We start from the raw sequence: 18,846 nt of genomic DNA, 5'->3' as shown, positions 1-18,846 counted from the left end.
AGCAAACGATATAACGCTTTGCACGTTAGAATGAACAGAAGGTAATTACGTTCTACGCCGCGTGGCTTATCTGTAACTTTAGTCAGTCATGTTAAAAAGAGATTAAAGTTCTGCTTATTGTTTTCTTGTCTGATTCAAGCAACATTCATTTATGATGATGGAAGAAAAGGTTTTTTTTTTTAAACAACTAGACTGATGTGTGTTTATAGTCTCTTATCTTATCTTACATGATTCAGACGTTACTTCAAAAAAGATAATTTCGCATCATTTGTCTCGACAGTTATACTTAGGACTTCTCATTCCGTGTAAATCATTCTCACAAAATAATTAGGTGTGAAGGAAGTTTCACATTTCTGATCATTGAATAGATATGCAAAGGCGGTGCGTAATGAGGCAACTACAAGGAGGGCGGCACATTCAAGAAGGTGAAGTAAAAAACAAAACAAAAGAAGAAAAAAGATACGAAACGATCAATCTATTGAAAAAAAAAAAAGAAATAAATAAAAGAAATTAAAAAAAATGTCACTTAAGATTGAACATTATTTTAAATAATTTAGTCTACTTTTTTTTCTACTTCCGAGACTTCAAAGAAAGAACACAATCACAATTTTAATAAGAAGAACTTCCTGGTTTTATACAAAACATACCAATGAAAGTCTTTTTAAACTTGGGACTGCTGGTGACATAAATGATAAAATTGAATGAAGAGTTGATTTGAAATAGAACATTGACAATGCAATACATCAGAATGTGCAAACGAGCAGGTATTTCATAGTTAAATGCTAAATAAACAAAGTTGTACACACACAATGGAATCAAATCAACCACTAAGACTAGAATACATATAATTAAAACAGTTCGGACTGATCCCAATTCTTTCTTTCTTTTAATGGCGGCATTTTTTGAGGACAGGGAGACTTTAGTTTTTGAAGTCATGGAAAGTTTATAAAGTGTTGCCAAAGTACTTAATGAAATCAATACGATTGGTATACATATAGGAAAGATTATATTACAGAGTACGTTATAGTCATAAATCCTTTTACCATTTTGCTTATAGTAGAGTGTATTAGCAAAATAAATAACGCTCTTGCCTTTATATTGAATAGTTACAAATGTGTAAACATTAAAAAGTGGAGACTGTAAAATCACATTAAACAAAACCAATCCAAAAATACATATTATGATTCGAGACTTTGTAATAATATTTGACGCTTGAAATGGAAAACAGACAGCTATCATTCTTTCTAGAGACACTAAAGTTAATAAATGTATACTAGTTGAAGCTGAGATGTTATTCACTTTATCAAGTACCACGTTATACAAGGCAACTATGAATGATTGCACTACGACATCGAACTCTTGGTTTGCCGGGTTGTAAATCAAATTAAAAAATACCTCTGTCACTGAATAAACTACATCACATATGGACAGAGCCAATAGAACTATATTTGTCGTTTCTCTCAGTTCATGCCTTGAGAGAATAATAAGATTTAGAGTATTTCCGATGACACCAAATATACACAAAATATTCCCAATACCAGCGTTTAAAACTAGGAGTCCTTTAAAATATCCTTCAACGCTGATATCAAAAGGCGTTATAGGCGTGCCTTGGGTCTTAGGGATATTGGAATTATTCATTATAACTGCAGAAAAACAAAAGAAGGCTGAATCCGTTAGTTTATTAATGCATTAATATATGATAGTACGAACAAACTTGTACACAACGTTTCTAATATTCTTTATAAACAATCGGGAATTTAACTGTTATACAGTGTTGGCAATTAATAATTTTTTCGAAAAAAAAATGTCCTTATAAAATCTGTATAAAAAGCTCTAATCAACATTAACATTTGCGAGGTTTTCTATTTAATTTCAAATGTGTAAATGCAACAGTTGTGCTTGAAATTATCTGTTAGCTCTAGTGTATTTTATCCTAACAATGTCAATGTCTTGGCTTCCAAAGATTAAGGTTGAGTGCAGTGTTTCACATGGCTACTCAAACCTAATTGCGACTTGCTTATTTTTCCACACCCTCGTAAATGACGAATTTGTGAAAAATAGAGTTATATTTATCATTTGTGTGGAAATGACTTTCTTATCTGTTGCCGCTTTGACTTATATGTAACAGTGTGCTGTTAAAGGACCATCTATGACAGAGTAATAATTTTTTCAATAGTATTTCTTTGGTTACTTTATACTGTGTCTATTCTTTAAAAGTATAGTGTTATCATTGTGTAGAGAAGATTTTGTCTTATACACATTTTGAACTCGTTATTTTTCACACTTGTCATTTTCGGATCAAGTTTAAATTGTGCACAGTTATTCATTGAACCTTGAAAACCATGAATAATGAATCTATTCAAAAGCTAACCAATTAATTAATGGATTATTAGTCATTAATTAATTTTGTTTGATACAGAAAACAATGAAAAATCTTAATGTGTTGAGAGATGTTGATGACAATGTCAAGATGTTTCTTTTATATATAAGCTTTGGGTTTTTTTTTAAGTATTTTTGATTTCTCTTTTGAGTCGATTCGTATTTATTAGCTGAGGTCTAGAGGTTTGGTATTGTTGTCTTTTAATATGTGTTAGTACAGAGACTGATGAGCTAACTCTGAGACTACTATTGTAATACAGAACCTGATGTTCTAGTGTTCAGGCGAGTGTTATAGAAGGTGACTATGATGTGTTGAAGCCGTTGTGCTACCAAATACAGTTTTGACTCTACTTTTATAATATAGAAACTACATCTACTCATTTTAAGGTAAAGTGAACAAAGCATTGAGACAATCTAAAAAATATAACAGAAACATTATATATATGACACAATCACAAACTATAAAAACGTCTTATAATATATTAGATCTAAGATATTTATAATAAAAGAAAACTTTGAAACAAAATTGTGTATAAAGCACATACCTTTTAAAAAAAAAAAGCTGTGAGACCTACTTAAGCTTATCAGACACCAGTACACTGTCTTTATATAAAGTACTGAAAATCAAAACAACTTGAAATTTTATAACTGACAAACAAAAATTTTAATGTGAAATGTAAGTAAACAAGTTAAATAGAAAAGATTAATCTAGATGCGAAAGGAATAGAGGAATTAAACAGAAATACCGACAAACTAAGCTTAGGACTATATGAAGTGTAATGATATAAATTAGCTTCAGTCACGTAATAAATTTTTGTAATAGATCTAGACTTACAATGAATCTTGGCCATTAGAAATATTTTTACAAATTGTTTTTGTTTACTAAAATGTCATGCTTTTATATTTCTTAGTAACTGTATTCAATGGGCGCAGCCAGGATTTTTTTCGGGGGATGAATTTTGTTTTACTTCCTTCCATGTGCGTGTATATGCGCCCATGAGTGTGTGTGTACGTCATTAATCATTACATTCAGTCCCCCTTTTTTTCGGACGTCTTTTGTGCCCTTGAATAATATCTTTCAGGAACAACAGTAGACAACCTCCCTTGCTAGGAGTTTTTTGGGGAGTGCTGTGAACTCCTCCAGTGAGGTTCGGGGTAGAGCCCAGGGGCCAAGCATAAGTTGTATTTTCTTTTAGTTGTAAAAAAAAGTCATGTTGTGAGGTGTCTAAATTGCATTATGCTGCTACTCTTCTGTTAAAAAATCTTACGTCAGATATCAAATCTGATATTCATAGCACTTTATTAATGGAAGTCAGCAGCTGGTAGAAATTGGTGACTATAGTTTTGCTTTAGTTTTTTATTGCAGAAGGGCGTTTAACCACAAATCCCTTTTCGCTACGCTCATAGAATTAACTTATAATATATTTGCTTTTTTATTTAATTGGAAGGGGGCTTCAACCACAAATGCCCCCCCCCCCTACCTCTTGACTATACTCATGAAATTTGAAGTTTTCCTTTATTTGTTTTTTATTTAGACCCCCCTTTGGCTATATTATAGAATTAAGTGACTAGTTATCTTTCAATGTTTATTTGAAAAAAAAGAGTGCGGGGTTAAACTGAAAACACTTTTGTAGCTAATCTTATGCAATTTAGTTGCTTCAGATTTGTTTTTTTATTGAAAAGGCTTATTCTCAAAACCCCCTTGGCTACATTTATGGAAATTAGAGACTATAGTTTTCTTCAGGTTTATCTTAGCATTTTTTAAAACTAACCTCCTCACCATATGCATACGCTAAGGAAATTTTGTGACTGAAGTTTGTTAATGATTTGTTTTGAAGAGAGTGGTTTTAAGATCTAAACCCCCTCTTTAAGGGTTTTAAACTCAAAATCCCCCATTCACTACGCTCTTGGTCGATTTTTTTTTCTTATTGAAGAAGGGAGATATAGAACCAAAACCCTTTGGAGGAGAGTTTTAAGCTTAAAAGCCTCTGGAGGGTAGTTTTAAACTCAAATCATATAAGAATTTGCGATTTGTTGACTGTAGTTTGCTTGATGGAATGAATTGTAATGTCAAAACAACCTATATGGTAGTTTTAAACTCAAAACGCTCTGGAAAGGATTCTAAGCTAACCCCATCCCCGCTTATTGAATTCGGTTACTGTAAGTTACATTAGTTTTTTATTTATCGATAAGGTGATTTTTTAAATCTTCAACCCCTTTTGGCAACGCTGAGGTATGTGATGGTTTAACATTATTATCTCCCCTCCAATAAAAAAAAAATAAAACAAAAGAAATGTCACAAAATTTCCTCCGGCTACGCCTATGGTGAATTCTAAATGATCACTTTTCATTCTGTTCCTCCATACAAGCTAAATTAAATTCTTCTGTCTCAATAATTTACTCGTCACAAAAATAAAACGGTACACCAGAAAAACCATACACATAATTAAAAAACAAAACAACTTAAGACTTTTACAGCATGGAATGGGTTGCCTGAGCTAGCCAGGAAAACCAGTGACACGGCAGAATATATGTCATTGCTTAACATGCATGACTAAATGCATGACGCGTAGGATGTAATCATCTTCGTTTTTGAAGTAACGTCTGTATTATATAAGATATCTAAAATAATACATTCACATAGATTTTTATAAGTAATCATTTAGTATATATTCTTATCTTTTGTCGTAATACAGAGTATTTAGCACCTAGACATTCTCACTCATAATAGTATATCAATAATAACCTTACACATTCCATTATATAGAAAACTTCTATGTCATTCTTGGGGAGATGACAAAGTGTACACGGTTATTATCAGGCGAACTAGCAAAAGGCACTAACTTATTTAGCTGAAAGTGTGAGAAAAAAATGCCCCTGGTATGTTTGAATTGCTTAGATAACAATAATAAGTACGTTAAAACAATGACTTTTGACTTCTTGATACATCTATAGATATTTTTCTTATGTGGCCCCGCTAAATACTGTAGCTTGTTTTATTTCTTACGCTTTTACAGCTAAACATTTAAACAATCTTTCTTCTGATATATCAGATGCTGTCGATCTTATCTGTATTGTATTTACGAATATATTTGTGATAAATGTCAGTGCTTATCAATTTGTGAAACAATCATCATCTTATCTAATTATTGGTGACCTTCTGTGTGAGGTTGTCGGTATTGATCGCAGAGTAAGCAAGATTGTTTGTTTGCTAGCTTCAAAGTTTAACCCAAACTACTCGCAATCATTTATTTAAGTGTCTAGAAACAATCACAATCATCTTGCTATCTGTTACTGAGAGAAACGACTATACCCCTGATAAGATGATTGTCTATAAATGTCTAAAAACGTTTTCTTTCAGAGACTATACAGACAAGGTCAAGAATTGCATTTTAATTAAATGTATTTTACAGTAAAAAAAAATTGGGGGGGGGGGGAGAATGATTCATCGTCATGTGATTATGTTTAATTTTACTAAAAACAAAAGAAAAAAAAAACAAAACAAACAAAAAAAAAAAAAAAAACGAAAAGCAAAATAAAAAAACCCATCCTCCTAAAAGTGCATTACATTTTTATCCAGTGATTTTGTTTCTTTATCTCATTTTAATTTAGAAGTTAGGGCGATCGAAATGTTAATAAATTTAGTTCTTAATATTCTAGTTTGACAATTTTAATATAGAGATAACTTTTAAAACATATTTTTAATGTTAAAATAGCAATGCTAGAGCTACGATACTGTAACAAAGTGAGTGACCAGTCAAGCACAAGAATTATGTATCTAAAAGTTAGCTAACTGAACAAGTCGTTCTCAGTCTGGAGTTTTATTTCCCAAATTCTTTAGAGCATAGTGAAATATATATCACTTTACACAATAACATTTTGTTCTAAAGCTTTTCTATTGATTGTGGTATATAAATATAAATAAGCTGTCATGTTCTTGAACTATCTCGTCTTTTGATTACCAATGTTTCCAATGTTTCATAAATATATATATATATATAAGGAAATATAGAATTATTACGTACTTTATCCGAAAACGCCTGGCATTCTATAGAATGCAAGCATTTCGCACTTTGCAGTTGAGCTACGGATGGACGGCAAGATTCTGGCATGGGACAAAAAGTACCTCTGGGTCATCCTTGATCAGAAATTGACCTTGTGCGACCATATCCAGCATTTACGCGAAACAGCCTCCGAGAGGTTGAACATAGTAAAAAAGCTAGCTGGAACGAATTGGGGAGCGAAGGCGGGTGTGCTGAGAGCACTGTACATGGGTGCAGTTCGGTTTCATATGGATTACAGTCTAGCGAGCTAGACGCTGTTCAGAATCAAGCCATCTCATCTGTGGTACGTTTCGCACGACACCAATTGCCGCCGGCGAAATTATGTCCAACGTGACGCCGTTGAAGTCGCGCAGAGAGCGAGCAGTCCAGCTAGCTCACGAGAGATACAGACGGCTGGAGGAGGGATGTCCGCTCAGAAGTCTGGTCGACAACTTGGAGGGCAAGAGACTTCTCAAAAACCGGCCCTGCTTCATGCATGTGGCGCGTGGACTGGTTAGAGAGATGAATCTACCGGTGGAGCGCGCTGCTCTTTCCCCGTCCAGTTCCTCCCGCCCCCCCCCCCTAAAGCTTTCGGCGTGTCGACGGTACAGAAGAGCATACTTGACCCGTAGGTGACAAAGCGGTGCGATCCTACATGGCCACTACATGCAGCCAGAGAGAATATCGCTTCGTATCGGGCTGGAGTGTCTACGATCTACACGGACGGATCTGTGCAGACGATCGAGGGCGCTGTGAGAGTTGGATATGGGGCGGTGGTTCGACTCTCTGGCACCGAAAGTGTGGAGCTGAGTGGACCCTGCCATGGGAAAAGCAGCACGGAAGCTGAGCTGGAAGCAATGCTCGTAGCATTGGAGTGGGTAGCGGAAAGAGTCGGAAATGGATCCGCGGACCCAGCGGACGTGGTCATTTTCACCGATTCAATCTCTGCCCTCGATGCTCTTGCAGGGCAACATGCAGGCGTCGGGAAGGTAGAAGCGTTCCTCGCGGTGATGGAGCGCCTTCTCAAGCTCAATGTAAATAGTTTTATACAGTGGTTTCCATCCCATTGTGGTATGGTCAGTCATCAGAAGGCCGACTTTTTAGCGAAGTCCGAGGCGGCAGTGAGCATCATAGATGATGAACCGTGCACTCTCGCGAGTATACGATCCCTAGCTGATAAGGGCCGAGAGCTACATAAGCAGTTGAATAGACCAGATCTAAAAGAAGCATTGTTGGAGCTTTGCTGTGCGGAACAGGCCGTCCTAGCCCAGTTCCGAGTCGGGAAATGTCCAACAGGTGCGTACTTTGGACGGTGGAAGGAGAACTATGACACACGGTGCCGCCATTGCGTCGAGGACGACGAAACAGCAAACTACATTCTTTATGAATGTCGCGTTCTGCATAAGGGACGATTGGGACAAGGAAATGAGAAAGAGAATACTGGTCCATGTGCGGCCTTAGGTCTCTCCTTTAACGGGGACAAGGCGACCCTACAACTCACTGCCCGCTTCCTCTTCCGTGTTCTAAGTGAGAAATTCTCAGCATGGCTCGTTACTAATGGGGCTTATAATTGGGTAGTTAGGTAGACTAGATAGATAGATGAGATAGACAGACAGACATATAGATAGATAGATAGATAGATAGATAGATAGATAGATAGATAGATAGACAGACAGACATATAGATAGATAGATAGATAGATAGATAGATAGATAGATAGATAGATAGATAGATAGATAGATAGATAGGTAGGTAGGTAGGTAGGTAGGTAGGTAGGTAGATAGATAGGTAGATAGATAGATAGATAGATAGATAGATAGATAGATAGATAGATAGATAGATAGATAGATAGATAGATAGACAGACAGACATATAGATAGATAGATAGATAGATAGATAGATAGATAGGTAGGTAGGTAGATAGATAGGTAGATAGATAGATAGATAGATAGATAGATAGATAGATAGATAGATAGATAGATAGATAGATAGATAGATAGATAGATAGATAGGTAGGTAGGTAGGTAGATAGATAGATAGGTAGATAGATAGATAGATAGATAGATAGATAGATAGATAGATAGATAGATAGATAGATAGATAGATAGATAGATAGATAGATAGATAGATAGATAGGTAGGTAGGTAGATAGATAGATAGATAGGTTCTTAATTTCAAACTATTTGCTGTTGTTGTGACAGTTCCAAATATTTTTCAGCCAATTTATGAACAGTCAGTCTTGAAACTGGGAAGTTTAAAAAGAACTAATGTTGAAATACTATTTAAACATTTTATTTACAATACTAATTGTCCAAGGATGATTATCTTTTTGAAACAGCAATACTTCGACGTTTTCGTCATTATTATAGTTGTTTGGGGTCGTCTCCGTGTCTGGATAGTGTTCTCTGTGCGAAATGTGATAAATCTTCAAATATTTCGTTGGATTTGATGAACTAAGTTAAAAATGATTTGAATAAGTGTTTAAGTATTTTGGCTGAACTCTATCATCCACGCGTCTCTGTCATTCAAAGATATATATATATATATATATAATGGTTTTGAGACACTTTCATTAAAGATGATAAGTTGAGCCACTTTGGTAACATTTACTTCGCTAACAGTATAGTTTGTTTTTTCTTAAACCGAAATTTTTATTGCTTTTACGGTGATGAGCCTGTGTGCCTTTGAACGATCTGCTTTTCAGGCTGCAAAGGACAACAAAGGCTGAGGTCAAACTTGCTAAGATAGCAAATATGTTTATTTGTCATTTTTATTTTATTCAAATACGTGAATTTTTTAATAAGCTGATTCAATGTCATGAGGTTGACAAAATGTTTAAATAAAGAGCATGCAATAGGTTGCCTGAGTCAGCCAGGAAAACCAGTGACTTGGCAGAATTTAAGTCATTGGTTAATATGTATGACTAAATGCATGACGTGTAGGACGTTATGATCTTCTTCTTTGAAGTAATATCTGTATTATATAAGATAAGATAAGTTAGACTGTAAACTTACACTAAGGTTAGAAAAAAACAACAACTGCAAAATGAAATTATTGTAGGGTGTAAATGTGACATTTTATAGAAACTCGTAAATTATTGTATATCTCTTCCCATACATTTCTCATGTTCTTGAATGATCTTGTCTTTTGATTAGTAATGTTTCCAATGTTTGCAAATTATCTTTCTCGGTTTCATTTCGCTTTTGTTAAGTAGATGCATTAACAATAATTTCCAGCTTTGTGTTTGTAAAATTGTTATCCTGAAATATCTGTATACAAAACAAAATCATATTTTCTAAATGGTCAATAAATGTCTCAGAGATAGTGTTTTATGTGTTTCTCAAAATCTGATACGGCAATATTTTTGTTTCGCTGACAAAGACATTTGAGTATTGAGTGTACTGCGATTAGCCTGTAACGACTAACGACCACTAGAAAATGTACAGTAAGGTAATGGGCATCAAATATTTCTTGAGTTTATGTTTGAAATGAAATACCACCTAATAATAAAATTCAATAAGATTCGGGTTGTCGTTCTTATTTCTTATAACGTTCCCCTTCAAAAATAGTCAATAAGATAATTGAGTTGTCTGCCTTGTCACGAGAGGTGCTACAGCAAAAGTCGTTCCTTGCCGACTTAATCACGCTCAAACAAAAAAAAAATGCAGCTTTTTCTTGAACAGTTCAATTCAATTGCGAAATCATGTCTTTCAACATACGCGAAAAGTCTTCGTGTGACCGAGAGACAAAAACTGCTTGGAAACTGAAAGGTTTCGAATGCGACAAATTATTTTAAAGTTCGAGAATGCACCCATGACTTTTGTTGATAGACTCAATGGAACACTGAAATATCCTTTTAGAGTTATTTCCCTCACATGTCTACAAAAGACATTGAACAAGGCAGTAAAACAGAATGAGGACACTTTAGACACAAGTAATGATAATTAATATCTAAATGAACACAGTATAAAGCACTTGCTTATGCACATTATAAGAGAAACGCGTTATTTAAAATTGAAAACTCTCTCACAAAAGTCGTAACAGTAAGTAGCTATGTGGCCATCGGTTTGCCGTCACTTTTTGAGGGCATAAATAAAAAGTGATAAAAAGAAAACAGCACACAGACCAAAAAAAAAGTACTTTAAAAAAATGACGAAATAAGCGTATTTGTATCAGTTTAGAAGTCATGTAATTAAATTTGTAATAGATCTTGACTAAAAATAATATATCTGTGCGATTGCAAATAATTTTACCGATCGTTTATGTTTAGTGCAATTTCATGTTATTAGCTTTTTTTCAATTCGCTAAAATCCTATCACTCGCCTAGGTTAGTTAGAGAGTGATGGGGAGAGAAAGAATGGAGTGTGTGATCGCTTTTCAAAGTGCATTTATACAAAAAAACAACAACTACTGGCCTTAGTTTAGATCTATTTCAAACATGGCGAATGTTTCCTTATAAAGTTTTTTTTTTTTTATTTTGCCATGAAAATGAAAGTATTGTGTGAAAATGGGTTTACTAATTGGCCGATATATTGGTATTAAACATAAAACACAGTGAAAACGGGTTTACCTTCAATAAAGTTCAGTAGGGAATCGGCGCCAATGGTGCAGTTATCCCATTGATCGTTAGAATGGCTTTTATCTAACAAACAGGACTGGGCATGGGGTTCTTCACCCCTGTCCTGTCTGAGGGCTCCCAGCAGTAGCGGTCACAATGACTGGGCCAGAAAAAAGACCGTACCACTTACACGACCAACCGCCCCTGGTCCTAAGTCCCCTCGCTATAAGGGGCCTAGAGCAGCACTTACCATGGGGAGCCTGTCTCATATTCCTATACTGTAACCGCCACAATTCCGTGCAAGGGCCGCCACTTCAATGCTCTCTTATGACGGCTCCCTTTGTGGAACAGCATGGCGGTTTTTTGGACTGGAACGCTGGCAATTTGTTCCATCCCCACCCCGATCGAGATTTTAAAAAAAAGTTCACCCAGCGAATCCTGCTGAAAGCTACTCGTACTTAGTCTATCTAGTTCCACAACTAGACATTCATTTACACTTTAACTGCTGTCTAGGCATATTTAGGCATATATTTAGAGATTTTATTATTATCTTTTCCGATGTGTCTGTTTTTACCAATATATAGTTTTCCCAACTTAGTTGTCGTCCCCAAAATGGTGTCAACCGGTGCGGACCGCACCCATCGCACCCCCCCCCATAGTGACGCCACTGCTCCAAGATATATCTTGAGATTTTTAAATGATCTTTTCTAATGTGTCTGTTTTTTGCCAAGATAAATTTTTTTCAAATTGGTTGTCACCCCCAAAAATGGTGTCAACCGGTGCAGACCGCACATCTAGCACCCTCCCTACCCCCAGTGACGCCACTGCTCCAAGATACCTACCTCTTCCCAACAACTTTGATTAATACATTGGAGTAGACTAGCTAGGAAATTTAAAAAAAAATGAGCCCTCACAACTAAACAGGTTTCCCATGCGAACAGCACTTTTAGGCCTATCCACTAGGCCTACTAATCCTAATCATAATCGCTGTATCTATATCTACTTTTAAGGTCTAGACTATATCCAGAATATAGATGTAGAATATATCTAAAATCTAGAACTAGACAGGATCTAGATTTCTAGACTAGTTCTTAATCTAGATCTAGACTAGATCTAGAACCTAGAACTAGAATCTAGACTTGATTTAGAATTGGAATCTAGACTAGAACTAGATTTCTAGACTAGTTCAAAATCTAGATTTCGAGACTAGTTCTAGATCTAGATCTAGTCTATCTAAATCTGGATCTAGATCTAAAATAGATGTCAATCTAGAATCTAGACTAGGTCGAGATCTACACTTGATAGTCTTTAGATCAAATTCTAGAGCTAAATTTAGAATTCAGACTAGAGCTAGATCTATAATCTAAATATAGAATCTAGATCTAGATTAGAATTCTTATGACTTTAGGCCTAGACGTTTAATCTTAAAATTACTAGGTCTAGTCCTATGCCAATATTATGATTAGGATTAGCATCCACTACAAATATGGAATAAATCGCTCCCCCTGCCTATTGTGACAGGTGGGGAAATGTGATGTGTGTTTGGCGCGTTTAATGTCTAGGGGATGATTATTTTTAAGGCTATCACACACCAACCTATCAGCATATGAATCGGGAGCAGACACGCAACGAGACAAGCAATGAAAGATAGATACAAAAGTTAAAAATGAAGAATATTTATTTACATAAATATACATATAAGAATAAAAGGGGGAGGGTTTGCAACTATCTCTGAATAATATTAGATTTAATCATCACTCTTGCACCTAATAAGAGCGTATGTCACTTTGTCCTCTGACTTAGCTGGTATTCCTGTTGATGTCGCAGCTGACTGTCCTGGCTTGAGGTTCTGCAGCTGGAGGTGGCGCTCTAGCGGATAGAGGGACGCCTGTGATATAGTTCTTGTGGAGTCTTAATCCCCAAAATCTAATATCTGTAGTGGGCACAGTAGGGCGGGTGGCCGGCTACCGTGGGCACAAGGTTACTGCGGGCAGAGCGGATCTGCCGTGGGCAGCGTAGTTGACAGGATATGTCCAGTGAGTTGCAGAGGGTTGGCGTAGCTATGACGTCTCGCACAGATCTGAATCTATAGGGACGTCGCACCTAATAGCTCGGCGGGTGGGCTGTCGAATAGGCGGGCAATGCCGATAGCGCCAAGTAATAGAGTTGAGTAGATCTCAGTAGGCAAAGGCAGTGCTGAATAGCACTAAGCACATACATAGGGAGGTCAGTGAGCTAGTGCAGTGCTGAATAGCACTAAGCACAAAGATAGTAGTTGATTCTTGATATCAAACAAATAGGCAGGTAAATAGGCAGACACCTGAGGGAGGCTGCGGATAAATAAAGACAAGTTAGGACATGTCTCTCATGCATCTTATCGATGCCCTCGACTGAGGTGCATTCGTCAGATTGGTAAAGTTGCTTTAGAGCACAAAGGGGAGATGATGACAAATGGGATTTGGAAAATAGATGGCAGATAGTAGCATTATATAAATGTACATAAAAGGGGAAATACTAATATAAATGTACATAGAAGGGGAAATAATAATCTGAAATAAACAACACAGGTGGATAGAGAAAGAAAAAGGGGGGGGGGGGTGAATTGGGCGGTGGTCGGCGACCAAGACGGTTTGTTTACTTATGACCGTAGGTCGAGAACAATGGAGCGCTTGAATGGAGAGGGTGTCCGTTCAAGAGGCGCAACTCTCGTTAGATTGAAATGGCTACAGGGGAGATAATTCAATACAGGGGAGATAACTCATATCTCCTTTCTAAGCGCAGTATTAGTGCGATAGTAGAATTATCAAGGCTGTCAACCGAGATAAAGGAAATAAAATAAGGTGTACAAATATATACATGGTTGCATCAATGATCAATTGATGCAACGTAGCATTAATAGATTAATGCAATACGTAAAATATACATTAGCCATGTTCATGTTTTCTACTTACGACAGTGAGAAATACACAATGCACTAATTAAATATAAATGAAATAATAAACTACACATGATAATATCCAATGGAAATATACACAGAGTAATTAAGATGGAACTTGTGATTAAGTTCGGCTTACCACCAGGTATTCCTCTAGGAGGGAGAATAAATGATATAGTCTAGACTCGATAGCTCAGCTCGAATGAGAAAGAGAGAGTCTGACTTGATTTAATTTACTTTATATATGCCTGGGAAATGTGAGCGGAAACAGGAAAAGTCCTAGGCTTAAGGATTATCTTACACGTGGGTGAAGTTCGACAAGAGTCTCACCTTGGAGTATCACGCGGTGTGTGGACCAGCGTGATCTCCTAGATCAAAGAGAGACGTGGGATAAAGGGGGGGGAGTGACTTGCATTCCACACAAGGTGGTGTCCACTGCGGCTGTCAGACATCCTGCCGATAAGATCAAAGTCTGTGCGTATCTTTGCCCCGGTCAAGGGAAGATAAATTGAAAGACGTGGCCTAGCTATCTCCAATGTGGTCAACTAAGTCTAGCCTGGAGCGGAAAAAGGTGGTGCGGGTAAAGAATTTGGGGGTAGGATGGGGAAATAATTAAAATAAAATAAATAAATAAGGAAAAAAAATAATTAATGCTGTGATAAATTTGAGTGACTCTGACAGCGAGTTTTTGACTTGTCACACCTATAAAAATCAATGTCTTTTAAGCTATAGTTTATTAGGGCATGGAATGGGTTGCCTAAGCTAGCCAGGAAAACCAGTGACTTGGCAGAATTTAAGTCATTGGTCAATATCATGGGCGTAGCCAGGGGGGGGGGGGTTCAAACCCCCACCCCCGAAATGAATTCGGACTTTAGTGACTGATTTTTTGCTTTCATTTTCTTTATTTTAGGTGAGATTGTAATACTAAACCATCACTTGCCCCAGCGTAACCAAGGGGGTTTTGAGTTTAAAACCCCTACAATGGGGTTTTGAGTTTGAGACCCCCTGCCACGGGGGATGGGGGGCGAGGGGGAAACGGACTTTAGTGACTGATTTTTTGCTTTGATTTTCTTTATTTTAGGTGAGATTTTAATACTAAACCATCACTTGCCCCAGCACAGCTAAAGGGGTTTTGAGTTTAAAACCCCCTACCAGAGGTTTTGAGTTTGAAACCCCCCTACCAGGGATTTTTGCAGTTAAATCCCCCTCTTCTATAAAACAAAACACACACAAAAATGCAAACGATAATCCCCAAATTCCAAGTGCACAGTTAAGGAAGATTTTGATTTTAAAACTCCCTCCAAAATTTACGATAGACCCCCTCTTCAATTTGAAAAAAAAAAAAGCAAATCATGCACTCAAAATGTTATGAGCGTAGCTAAATGGGTTTTGACTCAGTTTTTAGAGGCTAAAAAATACATATTCAATTGAAAAAAAACAAAAAAAAAACAAATTACACACTCTAAAATCTAAGAGCATAGCCATATGGGTTTTGAGTTTAAACCCTCCGCCAGCGGGGTTTGAAGCTAAAAAATACATCTTTAAAGTACAAAAAAATAGCAAATTACGCACTCAAAATGCTATGAGCGTTGCCAAAAGGGGTTTTGAGTTTATATCCCCTTTCAAAGGGGTTTGATGCTAAAAAATACCTCTTCACTATAAAAAAAGCAAATTACACACCTTTCCTCCAGTTGGTTTTGAGTTTAAAATTCCCCTACAGAGCGTTTTGAGGTGGAAAACCTCTATCTTCAATATTACTCTAAAGCAAACTACAGTTACCAAATTCTATCGTAGCTAAATGGGGTTTTGAATTAAAAAAACAACAACAAAGTCCTGAGATTTTTAGTTTAAAACCACTAACAGATGATTTTGACGATAAAACCTCACTTTTCGATATAAAATCTAAAGCAAACTACAGTCACCTAATTCCAAGAGCGTATCCAAGTGAGGTTACACATTTCTACCAGTGGCTGGACTCCATTAATAAAGTGCAGTGAATAGTCATCTGCCGAAATTGAAAAACACTAAATGTGGCTCAACAAAGATGGCTAAGACAGATCTTAGGAGTCAGTTATTGAAATCGGGTCTAAATCAAGGAAATCCTATGCCGAACTGGGAGTCGACTCCTTAGTAAAATTTTGACAGAGCGTCGCGTGAGGTTTGAGGGACATGTTCTCCGACAAAATAAATTACGCATAATAGGAGTTGCGATGACATCCTAGCACAACTTGGCGGCACACATTCATGGAGGTCCTCGGAGCAGGTGAAAGAGGCTTTAGAAATTACCAATGACAGATTTTTGTGGCAACAGCTTGACGGCACATGCACCGAACGGCGCGGCAGGGGCTTAGTCAGTAAAAAATAGCACATAAATTTTTTAAATGACTTTTTAATAGCAGGAAAATGCACTGTAGATATCTCAGAATATGCATTTTGTTGGCTTTCTATGCCAGAAAGGGGAGACAATTAGCTCTTTAACAAAACTTAATAGAAGTTAACTTAAACACATACACACAGCCGCGAAATTGCAAACCACCCAACTTATTCATAGCTCAATATAGGTATAACCGTATAAAGTTCTAGTTTCTGCGATTTGAAAAGAAAAAAGTAAGTTTCTTGTTGTTTATTTGTAATAACATAGATCTAAAAATACTACATTTAAGGCTTACAAAAAAAAATGTATTTAATTAAAACATAAATCTAGATCGAAACTAATACCAATGCCGCTATGATTAATGGCAAACTTATGCATAGTATGAGTCATTAATAATGAAAATTATTACAATAATTACAATAATTTATATAGCGCTGTCACATCCGATATTTAATGAAAGGAGATTTTGAATCATTTATATTTTAAATAATATATTCATATACAAATCGCGTTTTTTGAGAATGTACTAGGACGAAGCAAAAGCTTTTCACATTTAGAAGTACCTCTCTAACCGTTCTGCTTTCTATATATATATATAGTTCGTCCATCGTAGTTCGATTATAACCACTTTGTCATCCAGGGGGCTGAGGGCTTTGCACTGAATTTTTATGTCTCCTCGTGTGGCTGGTGACACCTATGTGAGCCCGGAATGTTCGGCCGCACACTAGACAGGTTATTCCAGCTGGAGCTAGTGTCATTGGCCTTGCTTTTCTTCTCTGGTGTTTTTCTTCTGCCAGCAACCTGTGCGCCAGTTTTCACAGCGCGACGCCATGATGCTCAGTCATGTGCCTGTGTCTCCCAGGTGGCTGGATCTATGCTGAACGTCTTCAGAGAAGCTTTGAGGGTGTCCCTGAAGCGCTTTCTTTGACCACCTTGTGAACGCTTTCCTTCGCTTAATTGGCCATACAAGAGTCGTTTAGGGATGCGGTGGTCTTCCATTCTGCATATGTGTCCTGCCCATCGCAGCTGGGACTGCATCAGGATTGTGTGGATGCTTTGCAGACCCGCTCTTTAAAAAACTTCATTATATGGTATTTTGTCTTGCCATTTGACATTCAGTATTTTTCACAGGCATGTCGTGGTAGTGATTCAGTTTCTTTGCATGTTAACTGTACACTATCCATGTTTCTGAGTCATAGAGCAATGTAGGGAAGATGACGGCTCGATAGACCCCTAGTTTTGTATTTGTGGTGATACCACTTTAAAGGAATGGTTTGCCTGAGTCAGCCAGGAAAACCAATTACTTAGCATATTTTAAGTCACAGATCGACATGCATGACTAGATTGACACGTGAAATGCGTAGGACCTAATTAATTTTATTCTTTTGAAGAATCGTCTGTAATCTATAAGTAATACCAAAAAGTTTGAAAATCATTAAGGCTGCTATTGTAGTGTTAATAGTTTTCAGATTACATACATGTATAAATAGAATACATTATGGAAGCCTACGAAAGCATACATCCAGTTTTCGATGCATTATCAAACTTTATATATTTTGAATAGAATTAGGCTTACACATATGATAAAACACATGGGCGTAGCCGAGAGGGGAGGAGTTCAAACCATCACCGGCGTCAGATCTCATTGTCTGAAAGGGAAACTTTACTTACTTCCCCAGTGCAACCAAATTAAGCAAACTACAGTCATCAAATTTCATTAGCGTAGCCAAAAGGGGTTTTGTGGTATCCCTTACACCCCCCACCCCCACCTCCAATACAAAAACTAAAGCATTTTACCTTTTTCTACCAGTCGCTGGACTCCACTGAATTGAAAATTTAGTTTTTGATTTTTTTAGCGGAAGAGTAGCAGACTAATTGCACTGTAGATACCTCAAAATATGCATTTTTTAAAGCTTAAAATAACGAAAATAATGCTTGGGTCCGGGGCGAAACTGGGGGAGCTTACAGCGCTCCCCCAGACTTCCTAGCTGTCCCTTGGGGGTGTATACTGCCTTTCACTAATTATAAGAAGAGAGTATTCTATGGTAGAAAAAACTTTAAAAGAATGAAAGATAAGAATGTAGTGAAGATTAATTACATATAGACAAACACTAATACATATATATATAAATTGCGGAGGGGTTTAAAATCCCCCCCACACACACACCGAAAATATATGACATGACATTTGTGGGCCGGTTTATATGGTAATGCCCGGGCCGATTTTGATACCCAGTCCGGCCCTGATCTGGGACATGGGTACAATACAGAAAGTAACTAAGACTATTTAATTGCTTTCACCCAAGTTGCTTTCGCTCCATCATTGACATACGGTGGCAAGACCGCACTTCAAACAGTTACGCTGGGCAGGGCACGTAACCCGTATCGGAGACGAACATAAGCCAAAGGAAGTCTTTTTTGGTGAACTAAAAGGTGGTCGATGTAACCGAGTTGCCCCACGAAAACTCTTCAAAGACCAGGTTAGACGCCATCTTGCCTGGCTGATATAGAAGAGATGGCTTGGTTGCATGTGGCCTCAGAACGAGACAGCTGGATG

Source organism: Biomphalaria glabrata, chromosome 1, assembly GCF_947242115.1.
Source record: "Biomphalaria glabrata chromosome 1, xgBioGlab47.1, whole genome shotgun sequence".
NCBI lineage: Eukaryota > Metazoa > Mollusca > Gastropoda > Planorbidae > Biomphalaria > Biomphalaria glabrata.
The sequence above is the reverse complement of the archived record's forward strand: the minus strand, read 5'-3'. Positions refer to the sequence as shown.